General features: G+C 42.6%; 1 protein-coding gene across 1 annotated transcript in view; it reads left to right on the forward strand.

Annotated features, from left to right (window-relative positions):
• The first annotated feature begins 222 nt into the window (after positions 1 to 222).
• Positions 223 to 17,760, forward strand: part of TNFRSF19 (TNF receptor superfamily member 19) — a 135,528-nt gene continuing 117,990 nt past the window's right edge. The window contains exon 1 of the mRNA XM_089685806.1: positions 223 to 378. The gene's annotated coding sequence lies outside the window, so the exon portion shown is untranslated. The remainder of the gene's footprint in view (positions 379 to 17,760) is intronic.

Here is a 17,760-nt window from a genome sequence, read left to right on the forward strand (position 1 = left end):
GCGTGCTGTACACAGCGGACTATAGAGATCCTCGGGGTAAGGACACGGCTCTGCGCCAACATACCTCTATATACATCTCTATATATCCATATACAGCCCCCTCCTCCACCCAGACCTGGACACACACGGACACGCCCCCTCCGTACCAGAAACCAGCTGGTCACATGACAGAGCACCGGGAGGAAGGCGGAGGCATGTGCGGAGGGCGGGGCCTGTCTCCTAGGAGACGTCTCGGAGCCTCTGAGCTGTCCTGCTGCTCTGGCGGCTCTGTGCTCACTGCTGCGGGCGGCCGCTCGGGAACTGATGGCTGGCGGGCTGTGTGCGGCTGTCACCCCGTGGATCTAGTGCGGGAGGATCGGGGATCGCCGGATAGACAAGGTGGGCGGATGTGTGTGGAGGATGAGTGTGCGGGGATCGGTCCTCCGGTGCGGGTACTGAGCGGCAACCTGTAGAATGGGGCGCACCGGTCAGTGTGTGTGTACATATATATCTATCGTTCATGGCCAGTCATTGCATATGTGTGTGCGGTCATCGTACGATCAGTCATCCGGACTGGGGTTATATATAGAGGAGCCCCTTATATTGGAGGGGATCATTGTATCCGATCTATTGTATGGTGTCTGCAATGGAATCGTCCGATCACACCTGGTGCGATCTGATTGTGCGATCTCCTTTATGGTGGTGATACATGTAATGATCCCAGTAGGAGCGATCGCAAACCACACTCTAGTCATCACCTAAAATATAGAACCGTACAAATCACATACCCCGTGTGTACAACGAACACTGGAGGCTGCGCAAGACATCTACTGAAACCGTCATCTATAGTATGATCGCTCGTCTCACACACACACATAGATATTTGATCAATTGATCAGAAACGATCGACAAAATTCTGCTGCAGCCAACTGATTACCCATTATTGAAACTGACAACAAAGCTCACTAATATTATTACTATTATTATCATTATTATTATTATTATCATCATTATTCAGAATATATATTATTATTATTATTCAGAATATTTTTATTATTGTTATTATTATTCAGAATATTTTTTATTATTGTTATTATGATTCAGAATATATATTATATTATCATTACTATTCATATTATTCACACTATATATTATTCTGAATATATATTTTATTGTTCAGAATACATATTGTTATAATACAGAGAAAATTATATATATATATATATATATATATATATATATATATATATATATATATATTCTCATATATTAATATATGATTATTAGTATTATTCAGAATAAAAAACAAAAATTATATATATATAAATAATTTTATTTTTTTGGACAGGTAAAAAGGTTATATTGAAAAACTGTGCTGACATTTGGGCTGCTTTCACTTTTTCTGCGATTTTACTGTGCTAAAATTACAACAAAAATGCAATCCCTTTAACGTGGTAGTAAACTCTTCTTTACCTCCCCCCCCCCAGTCACATCACACCTGACTTTAAAATCATGCAACTTACAGTGAAGTCACATGATTTCAAAGCCGGGTGACATGCTGATTTCAGGTCCGATCTGACACAGATGTCTATGCAAATCTCACCAAAAGTCGTGCATGTACTACTTTAGAAATCAGTGTGGTTCTAACCAAGTTGGAACCGCACCGATATGACCGCGGTTATTGCGGACAATAGGGTGTGACCTGGCCTGAGATTTGCAAGTCGCATGCATGCCAATTCGCATCCAGTGTGACCGGGGACTTAATAAAGCTCACCTGTTGGTAAAATTAGTATCTCCTAAATGCGCATCGTTTAGGAGATATTAGCCCCATCTGACATCCGGCTCATGCGCTATGTAGGAATAGCATACCCTTCCTTCCATTCCGTCAGAGCGCTGTGCGGTGGCTCGAGACTTCTACATGCACGTGCGGGAGTGACGTCATTGTTGCTCGGCCAGTCAGCCGGCCAGAGCTGGTGAACCCGGAAGGACGCCCCAGGGAGGTGTGACCACGCTGCACTGGAAGGCTTTGTTACAAGATAAATCCTTCATAATGTGCTAGTTATGCGATACAGACTAGCACATTATGCTTTTACCTAGCAGGGGATTTTTGTTCAGGATCCGGGTTACTACCACTTTAAGGGCCCTTTCACATTCATTTTTCAGTTAAAAAAAGTAAAGAAAAATGCATCCCTTTAAATCCTATGGAACTCTTCACACTGGTAAGTTGCATTTTTAAAAGTCCCGTTTGTTTGTGGTTCATGCTTGGTGCATGTTAGGGGCCACTTTCACAGTTTTTCAGTTAGAAAAGTAGAAGATTATGCGTTTTTTTTTTTTTTTTTTACCACAACAGAGCAGTGTGTAGACAGCTGAAAACGCAACTGAGCAGTGTGAAGAGTTCCATAGGATTTAAAGAGATGTATTTTTTCCACTTCTTTAACTGAAAAAATGAATCAGTGTGAAAGGGCCCTAAATCCTATGGGACTCTTCCCACCACTGCACTGCAGGTGCATTTTGAAAGTTACGCATGTTGCATCTTTAGCGGTTTTCAAAACTGCCCATTAAAATGAATGGAAAACATGGCAAAAATGCAGCTCATTTGCGGTTTTGGTGCTTTTTTGAGTCACATGTCTATGTTTCCCAGATGGCAGTCTGACACCCAGAAAACGCAGCAAAAAAGCGTATGCATTTTTACCACATTTTTGCTACAGATCAGTGTGAAATCAGCCAAAGGCTACAGTCAGTATTAGTGTAAGTGATATTCTATACATTCTCAACAAATACCGGATACATATATTATTATTATTATACAGGATTTATATAGCGCCAACAGTTTGCTCAGCTCTTTACAATATAACGGGAGACAATACAGAACAATACAGTTCATATATATATATATTTGTAGGTTATATTTAGCTCACTAAATGGACTAATAATATTTATTATTATTATTATTATTATTATACAGGATTTATATAGCATCAACAGTTTGCACATCACTTCAATATAAAGGGAGATAGCACAGTTCCAATACAGAGGGGATCAGATGGCTGTGCATATATATATATATATATATATATATATATATATATATATATATATATATATATAATTTACACAGCGCTTTACATATATATTGTACATTCACGTCAGTCCCTAACTCTCAAGGGGTGTACAATCTAAGGTCCCTAACTCACATTCATACATACACATACCTAGGGCCAGTTTAGTCAGGAGCCAATCAACCTACCAGCATGTCTTTGGAGTGTGGGAGGAAACCGGAGTACCCGGAGGAAACCCACACAGGCACAGGGAGAACATGCAAACTCCAGGCAGGTGATGCCATGGTTGGGATTTGAACTGGCAACCCTAGTACTGCCAGGCAGAAGTGCTAACCACTTATCCACTGTGCTGCCCATACTCATCAGAGCTTACAATCTTAAACTGTTGGAATGTTGGGTCTGTGGTTTATGATTTGAATTCAAATTGATTGTTTTCATGAGATCAGCTGAATGATGATATTGATCTTCAACCAAAAAGTATGTAGTATAAGCCCTGGTTCACATCACTGCGATTTCAGGTGCAACATGAGATTTACAAATCACACCTGAAGTTGCATCTAATGTGTTTCTATGGCACTGTCTTACTCAATTTGATTTGAAGTAGCAAGATTTCAAAAATCGTTCCTGCACTACTTTTTTTTCTGATCTCATTGCAACTTGCATTGACTTCTGTTTAATGAAGTTGCAAGCCACAGTGAGATCGGAGGTACAAATCGCACTGATCTGCAGCTTTGAAATCGTGTTACTTCAAGTCAAGCAGTGCGATTTCAAAGTTGCATTCAGTGTGAACCAGGGCTTAGCACTGGATGCGACTTGGCATGTGATTTGCATGCCCTGTGACTTGCAAACTGCATGCCAAGTCGCACCCTATTGTCTGCAGTTGGAGCAGTCATATCGGTGCGGTTCTGATTTCAAAAGTAGTACATGCACTACTTTTGGTGCGATTTACATAGACATCTGTATCAGATGTCTTGCAAATCACACGCGAAATCGGCGGTTCCCCGACTTTTGAAATTTTGCGACTTCACTGTAAATCACATGATTTCAAAGTCAAGCTTGATGTGAAAGGAGGTTCTAGGTTCATTTTTAAGCATTTTACGAAGAGTTTTGTGGAAACGTACAGCAGTCCATTTAACATGAGTTCCTTTGGGACGGGTTCACATCTCCACGCTTGCACCCAGTGCGTTTTTTGAAAATGGTCAGGTACTTTTTTTAAATGCAAAACGTTGCAACGTTCAATGGAGATGGTACAGAAAAGCATGTAGTGTGTTTTGATGCGGCAAACACACGTGCAAAAATGCAACACACACCGCAAAACACACTGCATAGGTGGGAACCTAGCCTTAAACCTGGAAGTTGATTGGTTTCTATGTACCAAATTTTGCACTCTCCAGTCTTAGTAAATAGCCCCCAGTGTGTTTTGGCAATAGATATAAACATCATAAGGGTTAGAGCAACCTATGATAACCCAATCACATATAGTAAGGAAGCATCACTGAGATCCAGGCCCCCCCCTCCCCGCATACACATTACAATCTGACCGTACAATCAGCTTTACATTTAGCAACACTATGGAGGGAATTTACTAAGATTGGAGCAGACAGAATCTGGAACAGCTGTGGATGGCAACCAATCAGCTTCTAGCTTTCATTTGCAAAGCTTAACTGAACAAGCTGAAGTTAGAAGCTGATTGGTTACCATGCACAGCTGCTCCAAATTCTGTCTGCTCCAGGCTTAGTGAATTCCCCCCTTAGTGTTTGGTAAATGTAAAGTTAATTGTATGATCAGATTGTATTGTGTATGTCAGAGGCCCCAGATCTCAGTGATGCTCCTTTTTACTATGTGTGTGATTAGATCCATTGAGAGGATGGTGATGGTGTTTAATACATCCTACCAATCACCGACCTAGAACGAGGGCCAAACATGGCTTAGTACACATTGTTGTTTGCAGAAATCAGGTGACAACAGAAAATGCTCAATCAGGATTGGTGTGTCCCAGATGTGGCTGAATGCAGTGTGAGTGCATGTGCAAGAAAAATGAATGTATTCCAAAGAGCCTAGTTTACACCACATGAACGTAATAGAACACACATGAAAATAGTGCAAATGCAACTTTGCAAACAAAAATCAAATAATGCCCATAAATATGCATGCCAAACTACACATTGAACACGAGAATTGCAGTGTAAATCGAGTCCTTCTTACTGATCCTTCATTTAGGTCTCATTCTCACTGGCACACTTAAGCCTCGACTCACACTATGAATAACACAGTAAGGGCACTACATTCCTGTGAAAGTCACTTGTGATTTAGTACGGTGTAGTTTGAGACCATTCATTTTGAATTAGCTCAAATTTTACCATAGTGATGCATGCACCATTTTTAGAAACACATTGCAATCGGATCGCATGGTTGTTTTGTACCATACAATCCAGGGCAGGCAAGCGCAATGCATTTGCGACCTGTGTTTGGGGTGTTGTTAATATTCCACTGACATCCGCAAGGGCAACACAATTTGATTGCTAGTTTCCCGCAGCGCATACTAGTGTGAACGCAAATTTCACCATAGTGATGCATGCACCATTTTTTAGAAACGCACTGCAATTGGATCAAATGGTTGTTTTAAACTATACGATCCAGTGCAGGCAAGCACAATGCATTTGTGACCTGTGTTTGGGGTGTTGTTAACATTCCACTGACATCCGCAAGGGCAACACAATTTGATTGCTAGTTTCCCGCACCGCATACTAGTATAAAGTGGGGTTGACCTTACACCCAAGCTTTGGCCATATTTATCAGCTCGGGGATTAACAGGTGTACGGACACAGCCACCTCTCCCAATTTGACATCTGCCTCAATGCGGGTCCCTGAATAGATACAGTCTTTATTCGGGGACCTGCATCCACATGGATGTCAATTTGGGAGCAGTGACTGTGTCTGTGCAGCTGCTGTGTCCCAACTGACATGAATGGGACTGTCTTCAAAGAGATGCATGGAACACCTGCACATCCTCATGCGCGTAAACACAGCCCTCACACAGGCGAACACTTAGGTGCATCCATGTGAACTAGACCTTAGTACCCGCAGTTTCTTGATATTAAATATTTGACTGTCAATAAATCGGCTGGCAGTTGATAAATACGATTGTGCTTCCTCTGCCTGATGATGGAAGAAAACCCCTAAACATGGCCTCTGCTGGAAGGATAGATTCACACCCGCCTCCTGCGTTTGGTGTATTTAGGACTCGTGCACATGACCATAATTAATTTACCATTATCTCTGCAGGAGTTTGCTGGCAGCAAGCATCATGCAAAACAAAAAAAATGCATTTAATGGCCAGTAAAGTGCTTCCGTAAATATATTCAGATGCATGAATGTAGAGATCTGCAGACTATTTCTTTCCTTCTAGCTCAGATTTACACATTTCCATGTGTACACATTATTGACCACGGGTATATATTTTTTAAATTTGATTGTACACATTTTTATGCAGTGCAGCTGTGTGCATGGACCCATAGCATACAGTACTACTGCATTCAGATCCATACATTTGGTTTTTTTTTACATCTGTCTGCATGAGCCCTAAGGGTTAAAATAGAATCAACATTGTGCTTCACAGATTGTTTTTCTCTTGTTTAAATGTGCCTGTGTTTGTGTGTTTTAGAGGTGTTCAGAGGATCAAATTTGCCCCTGGACGCACAGATCTATATCTATATCCTCTGAACACACCTAAATGCAGGGTGTGAATTATACCGTGCTTACATGTTCATGGTCATATGAATTGTACTGATCATATAGATGTGCTTTTTCTGGCACAAAACTTCCTGCGTATGTGACCAGCAAAATGCTTGCCTTTAAATGTGTTTTTAGGGCCAGTTCACACTATAGAAACGCAGTCCAGATGCGTTTCTGCATGCTCATTTTTGGCATGTTCTGGTGCGTTTTTAATGTGTTTATGATGCATTCCGGTGTGTTTTTGATGTGTTCCTGTTCATTTTTCCCCCTCCTTATTCAATTTAAATAGGGACATGTGCATTCTGGTGGGTTTTTGATACATTTTACCAGGGTGGATGAAAATTAATTATTTTTTAGTTTTTATTTTAAATAAAAAAAATCCGATTTTTTTTTTTTTTTATTTAAATCTGATTTTTTTTAAATTTAAATCATATTTGTTTTTATTTAAATTGGATTTTTTAGATTTTTATCAAATTTATTTTTAATAAAATGCTTTGGAGTAAAAATTCATGTAAAGATAGTTTTCTATTTAAAATACATTAATAATTTAGTTTATTCAGCATGAAATGGAGCTTCGTTATGTAGCATGAGGCTGTAGATTCTGCAATATTTACATTTTTGGTGAACTCATTCAATGAATCCAAGCTCTGCAAGCTGAGATAACATGCACTGCATTGATGCATTCACACAATTGCACAGTAACCATGAGATAAAACATGAAATAAAAGAATTTGAGTAGTTCTCCAGCTATGTGTGATTAACCTATTAGCCTAAAATCAGTTCTGATATCGCTGTTTTACTAACCTGATAGCTTATTATTCTAAAAAGGAAACCTTCACTTGGTTTGCATATATTAAAGATTCTAACTACCAGCAAGAATGAGTTGGGTTCCTTACATTTAAAGAGCACCTGTCATCTTAGATCCATCATGGCAGCGCCTGTTAGCGGGCATCCACTCACCTGCTGCTGCCACGTCCCTCACGTGTCACTGCCGCATCACCAGCCGACTCATTAAAGTGAATGGGACTGTCGGTGACTGTCGGTGAGTCAGCAGCAGGTCAGAGGAGGAGCTGCTGCGGGACAGAGATGACAGTTGCGCTTTAAAAATGATGATTTAAATCGAGCCTTTTCACTAGTGATTTAAATCAAATCCACCCTGGTTCCAGTACAGTTATGTGCAGGAAAAATGCAGCCTGTTCCACTTTTTTTTTTTTTCTGCATCCGGAACGCACTGGAACTGCAAGCGCTGATGTGAACTATGACATTGCCAACCATATCACCTACTTTCTGTGCGGATGCAGAAAAAAAGCATACGGAAACGCATACAGTGTGAACTAGCCCTAAAGGTGTAAAGGCATGTACAGTATGTGTTTAAACAGGTAAACTTCTAGTTCTATATCTTCCTGCTCTGTTTTCAATCCTAGAATGCAGTTTTTCATCTATGGATATGTGTATTGATGTGTTTAAAAACAAAAAAGAGGAAGAAAAAAGGCTGCACACCTTAAAGGCTAACCTCAGATGAATTTTTTTATGCACCATAGACAGACATATACCATTGGAGACATGACAGTCCTGCATGACAGAGGACCCTACCCCCCCCCCCCCCAAGGATTGCAAGTGGGCTGGTACTATCTCCCTCAGCTCCTCTCTCTCCTTTGGGAGGGGGGTGGCGGGACGGGAGGGTCCTCCATCTAGGGGAGTGGTGTCTTGTGGGGGGGTTGAGAGGGTTGGTGGGGTGGGTTGTATCTGGGGTCAGGTGTTGGAGGGTTGGGTTAGGGTAGTCCCAGTGGACCATCATCCTCCTTGGTCCATTCTTGAGGGTCCCCTCTTGCAATCCTTGGGGGGGGGGGGGTAGGGTCCTCTGTCATGCAGGATTGTCGTGTCTCTGATGGTGTATATATCTGTCTATGGTGCATAATAAAATTTGTTTGAGGTTAGCCTTTTAGGTGTGCAGACTTTATTTCTTCCTCTCTTTTTTGTTTTTGAGATTTTGTTTAGGTAGCACCCTTCCAGACATTCTGGTGGCACCTGCACTTTTAGATATGGTGTGTGGATACCCCAGCGTTTCCCATTTCCTTTTTCCCTGATTTTTGATATTGATGCATTTACTCCCGTACACTTATTATTATTATTATTATACAGGATTTATATAGTGCCAACAGTTTGCTCAGCACTTTACAATATAAAGGGAGACAGTAGAGCAACAATACAGTTCAATACAAGAGGGATAGGAGAGCCCTGCTCCTTGGAGCTTACAATCTAGGAGATAAAATTATGGGCAGCACAGTGCCGAAATGGTTAGCACTTCCACCTGGCAGTACTAGGGTCGTTGGTTCGAATCCCAGCCACAGCACCACCTGCCTGGAGTTTGCATGTTCTCCCTGTGCCTGCGTGGGTTTCCTCCGGGTACTCCGGTGTCCTCCCACACTCCAAAGACCTGCTGGTAGGTTAATTGGATCCTGTCTAAAATTGGCCTTAGTATATGAATATGAGTTAGGGACCTTAGATTGTACCGCCCTTGAGGGTTAGGGACTGATGTGAATGTACAATATATATGTAAAGCACTGCGTGATTGACGGCGCTATATAAGTACCTGTAATAAATAAATAATAAATAAATGTCCTCACACACAGACATTGCAATTTTTGTTTACGGATCTGAACGCAGCGCATGTTTACACACCTGTCCCTATTGAAAATAATATACCTACCTTCAGATCCGTTAAGAAAAAACCCTTTGCATGGCGTTTTCACAGCTGTGTGCATGTACCCTAATAAACAATCCATGTCTTTATATGCGTTTATAACATGTCATTGGCAGCGTACATGTGTCCTTCCTTGGAGTCTGTGTTGCAAGTGCATGCTCTGACACGGAGGTGTATACAGTAGATAGAGAAGTGGAAGGCTTCTAGATTTTATGAGCCAGCAGGTGAAAAAAAGTGTTAGTTTAGTATCATGTTGTTTGTCTAGCAATTCTAATGTAGGGTTTCTACATGTATTGATATATTGTAAATGAAAAAGGAAAACTCAAGAAATATGGGTTGGGATTTGCCCATTAAAGTATTGTGCCATCTGTGTCCTATTGTGGAGATTTCCCTTTACTTTCTCTCCATGTGTACACAGCAGGAAATGAGGGGAAATCCTGTTAGGCTAGGTTCACACTAGCATGGTGCGGGCTGGTTGCGTCTGTGGAAATCAATGTAGTTCCTGGACCCACAATCACCCACAGCCACATCAAGTCTCTCTTGTGAGACGCAGGGGAGGGGGCATTCATTCATTCATTCCTTCATTCACCCCCACGTATCTCATCCTGCAGCACGATCGCAGGTGTTTGAAAGACCATGCTACTTCCATGCGGATTTGCTTTTGGGCACAGCAGCCCATTCAAATGAATAGGCTGCCGTGCTTCGCAAACGTTTGACGCACAGCCCGCACTAGTGTGCACCAGGCTTCACATTGTTGTCACATGAATAGGTGTCCTTATTGGAAGATTACCACTCTACTAGGGCCGATTCCTGTGTGATGCAATTTTCAGCCCATTCATTTGGATTCGCACCAAAATGAGTGCAGTCACTACTTTTTAAAAATGCACTGCAACTGGATCACATGGTCCTGCGGTACCCTGCGATCAGGTGTAGGCAAATGCACTGCGTTTGTTATCTGCGTTTAGGGTATTTATTAGTAATACAGTGCCGCTTGCAGCAGATTGCACACCCAGCGCTTTTTGAACACGGAGAGTGGGTTTCCCGCACCCCATTTTTGGTGTCAGTGAGCCCTTACTCTAGGTTCACATCTATACAATGCAGCAATGTATATATAGATGTGTGGTCTTCGTTCCTTGTGTTCTGCAGCCCATTTGGTGGTCTTCCCATTGCAGAGGAATCGCACATCTGAGCATTTATAGCTCAAAGCTCCACTTCATGTATTGGGCAGCACAGTGGATAAATGGTTAGCACTTCCGCCTGGCAGTACTAGGGTTATCAGTTCGAATCCCAACCACAGCACCACCTGCCTGGAGTTTGCATGTTCTCCCTGTGCCTGTGTGGGTTTCCTCCGGGTACTCCGGTTTCTTCCCATGCTCCAAAGACATGCTGGTAGGTTAATTGGATCCTGTCTAAATTGTCCCTAGTATGTGTATGAATGTAAGTTAGGGACTTTCAGGGTGGATTTGATTTAAATCATAATTTTTAAAGCACAACTGTCATCTCCATCCTGCAGTGGCTCCTCTGACCCGCTGCTGACTCACCGACAGTCCCTTTCACTTTAATGGGACGGCTGGTGATGCGGCAGTGACATGTGAGGGACGTGGCAGCAGCAGGTGAGTGGATGCCCACTAACAGGCGCTGCCATGATGGATCTAAAATGACAGGTGCTCTTTAAATGTAAGGAATCCGACTCATTCTTGCTGGTAGTTAGAATCTTTAATATTTGCAAACCAAATGAAGGTTTCCTTTTTAGAATAATAAGCTATCAGGTTAGTAAAACTGATATCAGAACTGATTTTAGGTTAATGGGTTAATAGCTGGTGAACTACTCAAATTCTTTTATTTCATGTTTTATCTCATGGTTACTGTGAAATTGTGTGAATGCATCAATGCAGTGCATGTTATCTGAGCTTGCAGAACTTGGATTCATTGAATGAGTTGACCAAAAATGTAAATATTGCAGAATATACAGCCTCATGCTATATAACGAAGCTCCATTTCATGCTGAATAAACTAAATTAAATTATTAATGTATCTTAAATAGAAAACTATTTTTACATAGCCTTTTATTCCAAAAGCATTTTATTAAAATACATTTGATAAAAATTTAAAAAAATTTGATTGAAATAAAAAAAAATCCATTTTAAATTTTAAAAAATCCGATTTAAATAAACAAATGTTGTTTTTTTTTTTAAATCATCGATTTTTATCCACCCTGGGGACTTTAGATTGTACTCCCCTTGAGGGTTAAGAACTGATGTAAATGTACAATATATATGTAAAGCGCTGTGTAAATTGATGGTGCTATATAACTACCTGTAATAAATTTTCAATGGTAAATGTTCGTATGAGTTCTCGGTGGCCAATAGCTGGATGCCTGACGCATCAAAAGCCACATAAGTTATTTTTGAGGCAAAGTTGGGTGTTTTTGGTCCCAACTGACTATAATGGGAGAACATGAAAACCTCATATAACCTTTTTTTTGTCACCCTAGTAACTAGCTTTTCATTGGCTAAAAATAATTTTAAAATTTAAAAAACACTCGAGCCTTAGGACACTCAAAAACATCCATACAAAAAAATGAGCCTGTAAAACGACCAAAGCTTAAGTGTGAATGCTGCCTAAAAATTAATGGCATGGCAGCGCACCTACAATAAAATAAAACGGTTTTGCGCCTGTCTCCCTCACGACGCACAGATGTAAACAGGGACTTGGTGTTCCAGTCACAATTTAAAATTTTGCACTTTCCCTCTTTTTGTGTCACCAGGACAAATAAAGGGCAAAATCTTGCCAGCGGGGACACAGGTGGTAATATAAATCTGACAGGGTTGCTAACCCTTCCCCTCTTTGTTCAAACCTAAAGTAAAGGTGGGGCTTTAATACACACATTATGGTGGCTATATATTCACTACCCCAATATATGGTGTTCATGACTAATTGGGTGAATAGGTAGCTGTACACTGTGAACTACCGTATGCTGAGAAAACGCCGTTTTTCCCCTATGTTTGTGTGAGTGTATCGTGTTTATGATCTGTATATTTTCCTATCTTCTACTCCTATGGGTTTTAATCAGTGCAGGCACTTGGCTGATGGAACATATCTTTACTATGATGTAAGCTTTATGGTGGCAGGAGGGAGATGTCTGATAAGGACCCCTATATCAGCCTCTGTCTACTAATCTGCATGGCTGGTTTTGTACTGCTGTACAACTTCTGGCTGCTTATCTGTGAATCAGGATGAACTGACTGCTACTTGAAAGTCTGCAAGTGTTTTTAAGGTCTTGGAAAGAATTAAAAAAAAAAAAAAAAGACAGACTTTGGGGGCCAAAGGTGACTTTTGTGAGCAATGTACAGTAGCATAGTCCCAAAGTTGTATTTGGTTTCTAGGGAAATCTCAGAATTTCAAACTGTTTCTTGGAATGTATAGAGACTATTTATAAAGCAGAGAATGTGACCTTTCACTAAACATTCTCTGGTGGAGAATCAGTTACATGCACCTGGATGATTCTCCACCAGAGGAAGTTTGGTGAAATCACAGCCATGTAAATCACATAGGCTTGGATGGCTCTCAAGCAGACAATGTTTGGTGAAAGTCACACTGTCCTTTATAAATGGACCCCTATTAGGTGTTGGCTTAGTAACGTACTACTTCATTCTGAAAGTTTTCTCCATTGTACAAATTACCTGCAGATTTATTAACTAAGAATTACTTAAAAAATAGTATTTTAAATGCAAAATTATGCTTCCCAATTTCTGATACGACTGTGTGTAAGCCTCTTTTTATAGTTTGGTGATTTATTCATCTTTGCTGTGATTTAAGGAAGGCCTTTCTTAGAAAAATATGAGGGGTTCCATTGTTGAAATTTTTGTTGTCTGGGTGTTTTGGTGCTCTACTGGCCCAGCACAATTTACAGATGAGGATAGTCAAATTTTAGTTCTTATCTACTGCCTACATCTGGCTTGTCATTTGATGAGCATGCCTTTTTTCTGGCTGGTCACATGATGAGTAGGCTCCTTTTTCTGGCTGGTTACGTTGTAGGCAGGCTCCTTCTCCTGGCTGGTAACATGTCGAGCAGGCTCCTTCTCCTGGCTGGTGACATGTCTATCAGGCTCCTTCTCCTGGCTGGTGACATGTCTATCAGGCTCCTTCTCCTGGCTGGTGACATGTCTATCAGGCTCCTTCTCCTGGCTGGTGACATGTCTATCAGGCTCCTTCTCCTGGCTGGTGACATGTCGATCAGGCTCCTTCTCCAGGCTGGTGACATGTCGATCAGGCTCCTTCTCCAGGCTGGTGACATGTCGATCAGGCTCCTTCTCCAGGCTGGTGACATGTCGATCAGGCTCCTTCTCCTGGCTGGTGACATGTCGATCAGGCTCCTTCTCCTGGCTGGTGACATGTCGATCAGGCTCCTTCTCCTGGCTGGTGACATGTCGATCAGGCTCCTTCTCCTGGCTGGTGACATGTCGATCAGGCTCCTTCTCCTGGCTGGTGACATGTCGATCAGGCTCCTTCTCCTGGCTGGTGACATGTCGATCAGGCTCCTTCTCCTGGCTGGTGACATGTCGATCAGGCTCCTTCTCCTGGCTGGTGACATGTCGATCAGGCTCCTTCTCCTGGCTGGTGACATGTCGATCAGGCTCCTTCTCCTGGCTGGTGACATGTCGATCAGGCTCCTTCTCCTGGCTGGTGACATGTCGATCAGGCTCCTTCTCCTGGCTGGTGACATGTCGATCAGGCTCCTTCTCCTGGCTGGTGACATGTCGATCAGGCTCCTTCTCCTGGCTGGTGACATGTCGATCAGGCTCCTTCTCCTGGCTGGTGACATGTCGATCAGGCTCCTTCTCCTGGCTGGTGACATGTCGATCAGGCTCCTTCTCCTGGCTGGTGACATGTCGATCAGGCTCCTTCTCCTGGCTGGTGACATGTCGATCAGGCTCCTTCTCCTGGCTGGTGACATGTCGATCAGGCTCCTTCTCCTGGCTGGTGACATGTCGATCAGGCTCCTTCTCCTGGCTGGTGACATGTCGATCAGGCTCCTTCTCCTGGCTGGTGACATGTCGATCAGGCTCCTTCTCCTGGCTGGTGACATGTCGATCAGGCTCCTTCTCCTGGCTGGTGACTTGATGAGCAGGCTCCTTTTCTTGGCTGGTGGCGTGACGAGCAGGCTCCTTTTCTTGGCTGGTGGCGTGACGAGCAGGCTCCTTTTCTTGGCTGGTGGCGTGACGAGCAGGCTCCTTTTCTTGGCTGGTGGCGTGATGAGCAGGCTCCTTTTCTTGGCTGGTGGCGTGATGAGCAGGCTCCTTTTCTTGGCTGGTGGCGTGATGAGCAGGCTCCTTTTCTTGGCTGGTGGCGTGATGAGCAGGCTCCTTCTCCTGGCTGGCGACGTGACGAGCAGGGACCTTCTGACTGGTCACACAACGAACAAATAAACAAGTTTTTCTGGCTGGTGACGTGACAAGAAAGGTTCTTCTGGCTGTTCATGCGATGAGCCGGGTCCTTCTTCTGGCTGGTCATGCAACGAGCAGCACCTTCTTGTCTGACGTTGGCAGTGTATGGTCCTTACTGCTTGGGCACTCACAGGGTGGGATGAATGGGGCAGGACATCATTCAGCCAAGAGAGAACCAGCTTCTTGATGATTTATAGGCTATTTGTAGTAAAATGTATTATTTAAGAGTTACTTGTCCTGAAAGCAGACCTATCAAAAAGCAAACTTCATAAGAAAAAATACATATAAATAGCACAAATTTGCAAAAAAAAACTAAACATTTCTTCTTGGTCATTATTATTATTATTATTATTATTATTATTATACATTATTTAGCGCCAACAGTTCGCTCAGCTCTGTACATTACAATGGGATACAATAACAAAACTAGGAGCTCGGTTTTGGAGAGGTTCAGTTTAAGGAAGTGGAGCGACATCCAATCTGATATGTCATTCAGTAGGCTAGTAATTCAGGCGGAGACTGAAGGGGTGAGGCGAGGGGGCGAGAGATAGATTTGCGTGTCGTCGGCATAGAGGTGGTAGTTGAAGCCGTGAGAGTATATCTGTTGGCCAAGGGAGGAGGTGTAGATGGAGAAGAGAAGGGGCCCAAGGACAGAGCCTTGAAGGACCCCAACAGAGAGGGGGAGTGAGGGGGAGGTGGTAGCGTTATAGGTAATGCTGAAGGAGCGTTGTGATAGGTAGGACGAGAGCCAGGAGAGAGCGGAGTCTCTGAGGCCAAGGGAGTATAGTTTTTTGAGGAGGAGGGGGTGGTCGACTGTGTTGAAAGCCGCGGAGAGGTCGAGGAGGAGGAGCACTGAATAGTGGCCATTAGCTTTGGCGGTTAGCAGGTCGTGGGTGAGTTTGAGTAAGGAAGTTTCAGTGGAGTGTAGGGGACAGAAGTCGGACTGTAGGGGGTCGAGGAGGTTGTTGTCATTGAGGTGCGAGCTTATGTGATTATAGAATAAGCGCTCAAGGAGTTTGGATGTAAATGGCAGCAGGGCATAGTTTAAAGCTGGCCTTTCATGCTTACTTAGACATTCGCAAGCTGGATGCTCAAAAATCCCACAAGAATGTACTCTTGAATGCTTACCAAAATTTCAGTCCTGGTCCCTGGGACAGAGTCAGCCCTGCTTATAGTCTGCCTAAGGTCTGCCCAGTGACCAGGCAGCCTTGTCCACTTACCAAATTGGCCTACCCAAACCCCACTTCTAATTTATGCTTGGTGGCCCCCATCACCATAATCGATGCCTTATTGAGTTTGTGCATGTGCAGTAACTCAAATAATTCTGGGTCAGTATACAGGATTGTCCCTGTAACCTGGGACACTTGATATTTATGCCCTTGTAGTAGGTTGGAGCACATTCTTGCAGGATTTTGAGTGCCCAGCTTAAACAGACATGAGGCATGATGATGTCACCTGCACCTTTTGGAAGCGTAGTTTTTTCTTAATTTATTATTTATAGATTGATTTGTGTACAACCATACATGGATTGAAATTTGACTGATCCCTGCTGAACTATTCAAATTTTGATCCATGTATGTCTGGTATTAGGCAAGATTTACCCAATATGACATGCCTGCAGAGTTTCTTGTTTACAGATCGTAAAGGTGAGATAAGAGGATCAGCAGGAAGTAGAGCCTGCTTTGTCATTAGCAAATATGGATATACCAATGTACACATAGACATATAGAATGTACGTATTGAAGAACTGCGTATAAAACAACAACAAAAAAAACCCCCACAAGATCTATATGTCCTCTTGAAGAAGCCGCCACCCTAGCGTAAGGTCACTTGACTAATTACTAGACGTTTTTCGTGTGAGTAGTATTCTAGCAGAGCTTCAAATATCGTATTTTCCGGCGTATAAGACGACTTTTCATACAAAAAAAAATCCCCCAAAAATCAGGGTTCGTCTTATACGCCGGAAAACTGTCCATCCCCGGAGCTGAGGTAATATGGAGGGTACATCTTCAACATCCCCAAGTGAAAGATTGCCAATAATTAATTTATTTAATCAATAAATAATTTACCCTGCTGGATGTAGCTTCTTTATTTTCGGCTGGATGTGCCGCTGGAAGCTCTATGTAGCTTCGGCTTCAGAACCTCTCTGTGCTGACACTGTCCTGCACTGAGCCAATCACGGCTTGCCTGCTCGGATTGGCAAAGGTTGAATAGCCCGCCTCTCTAACTCAGCCAATCCGAGCAGGCTTTTTATGCATACGAATTCTGAATACACCACTTGCTGTGATTGGCTCAGCGCAGTTCATACAGTGTCAGCACAAGGACGTTCTGTAGCCGAAGCCACAGTATTATAGAGCACATCCAGTGGCTTCAAAAGGTAAATACGATCTTATATTCTGTATGTAGCCGAATCTACAAGACTATCCAGTGGGCTAAAATGTAATAATGGGGACATTATGCACGGTATGTTTATACACTGTATTCTAGTAAAAAGCCTGCTCAGATTGGCCAGAGTCAGAGAGGCAGTCTATTACAACCTTAGCCAATCCAAGCAGGCTTGTTGTGATTGGCCTTCCATTTATCAATGTATGTTATATTCGAAAAATGTCATTCAATAAAAATTTATTTAAAAAAAAAACAAAAAACTGGTGTTGCCTCGGAAGTGGGGGGTAGTCTTATACAGCGAGTATAGGCCAAAACCTATGTTTTAACTGTAAAATTAGGGGGTCGTCTTATACACCCAGTCGCCTTATACGCCGGAAAATACGGTAATTGTTTTGTGTTCTATTCATCACCAGGGACAGATCTTCAAAACTCCAGGTCTATACTTGTAAAT

The sequence above is a fragment of the Staurois parvus genome, unplaced genomic scaffold (genome assembly GCF_062004578.1).
Source record: "Staurois parvus isolate SC_StPar_1 unplaced genomic scaffold, SC_StPar_1.0 ptg000387l, whole genome shotgun sequence".
NCBI classification, from domain to species: domain Eukaryota; kingdom Metazoa; phylum Chordata; class Amphibia; order Anura; family Ranidae; genus Staurois; species Staurois parvus.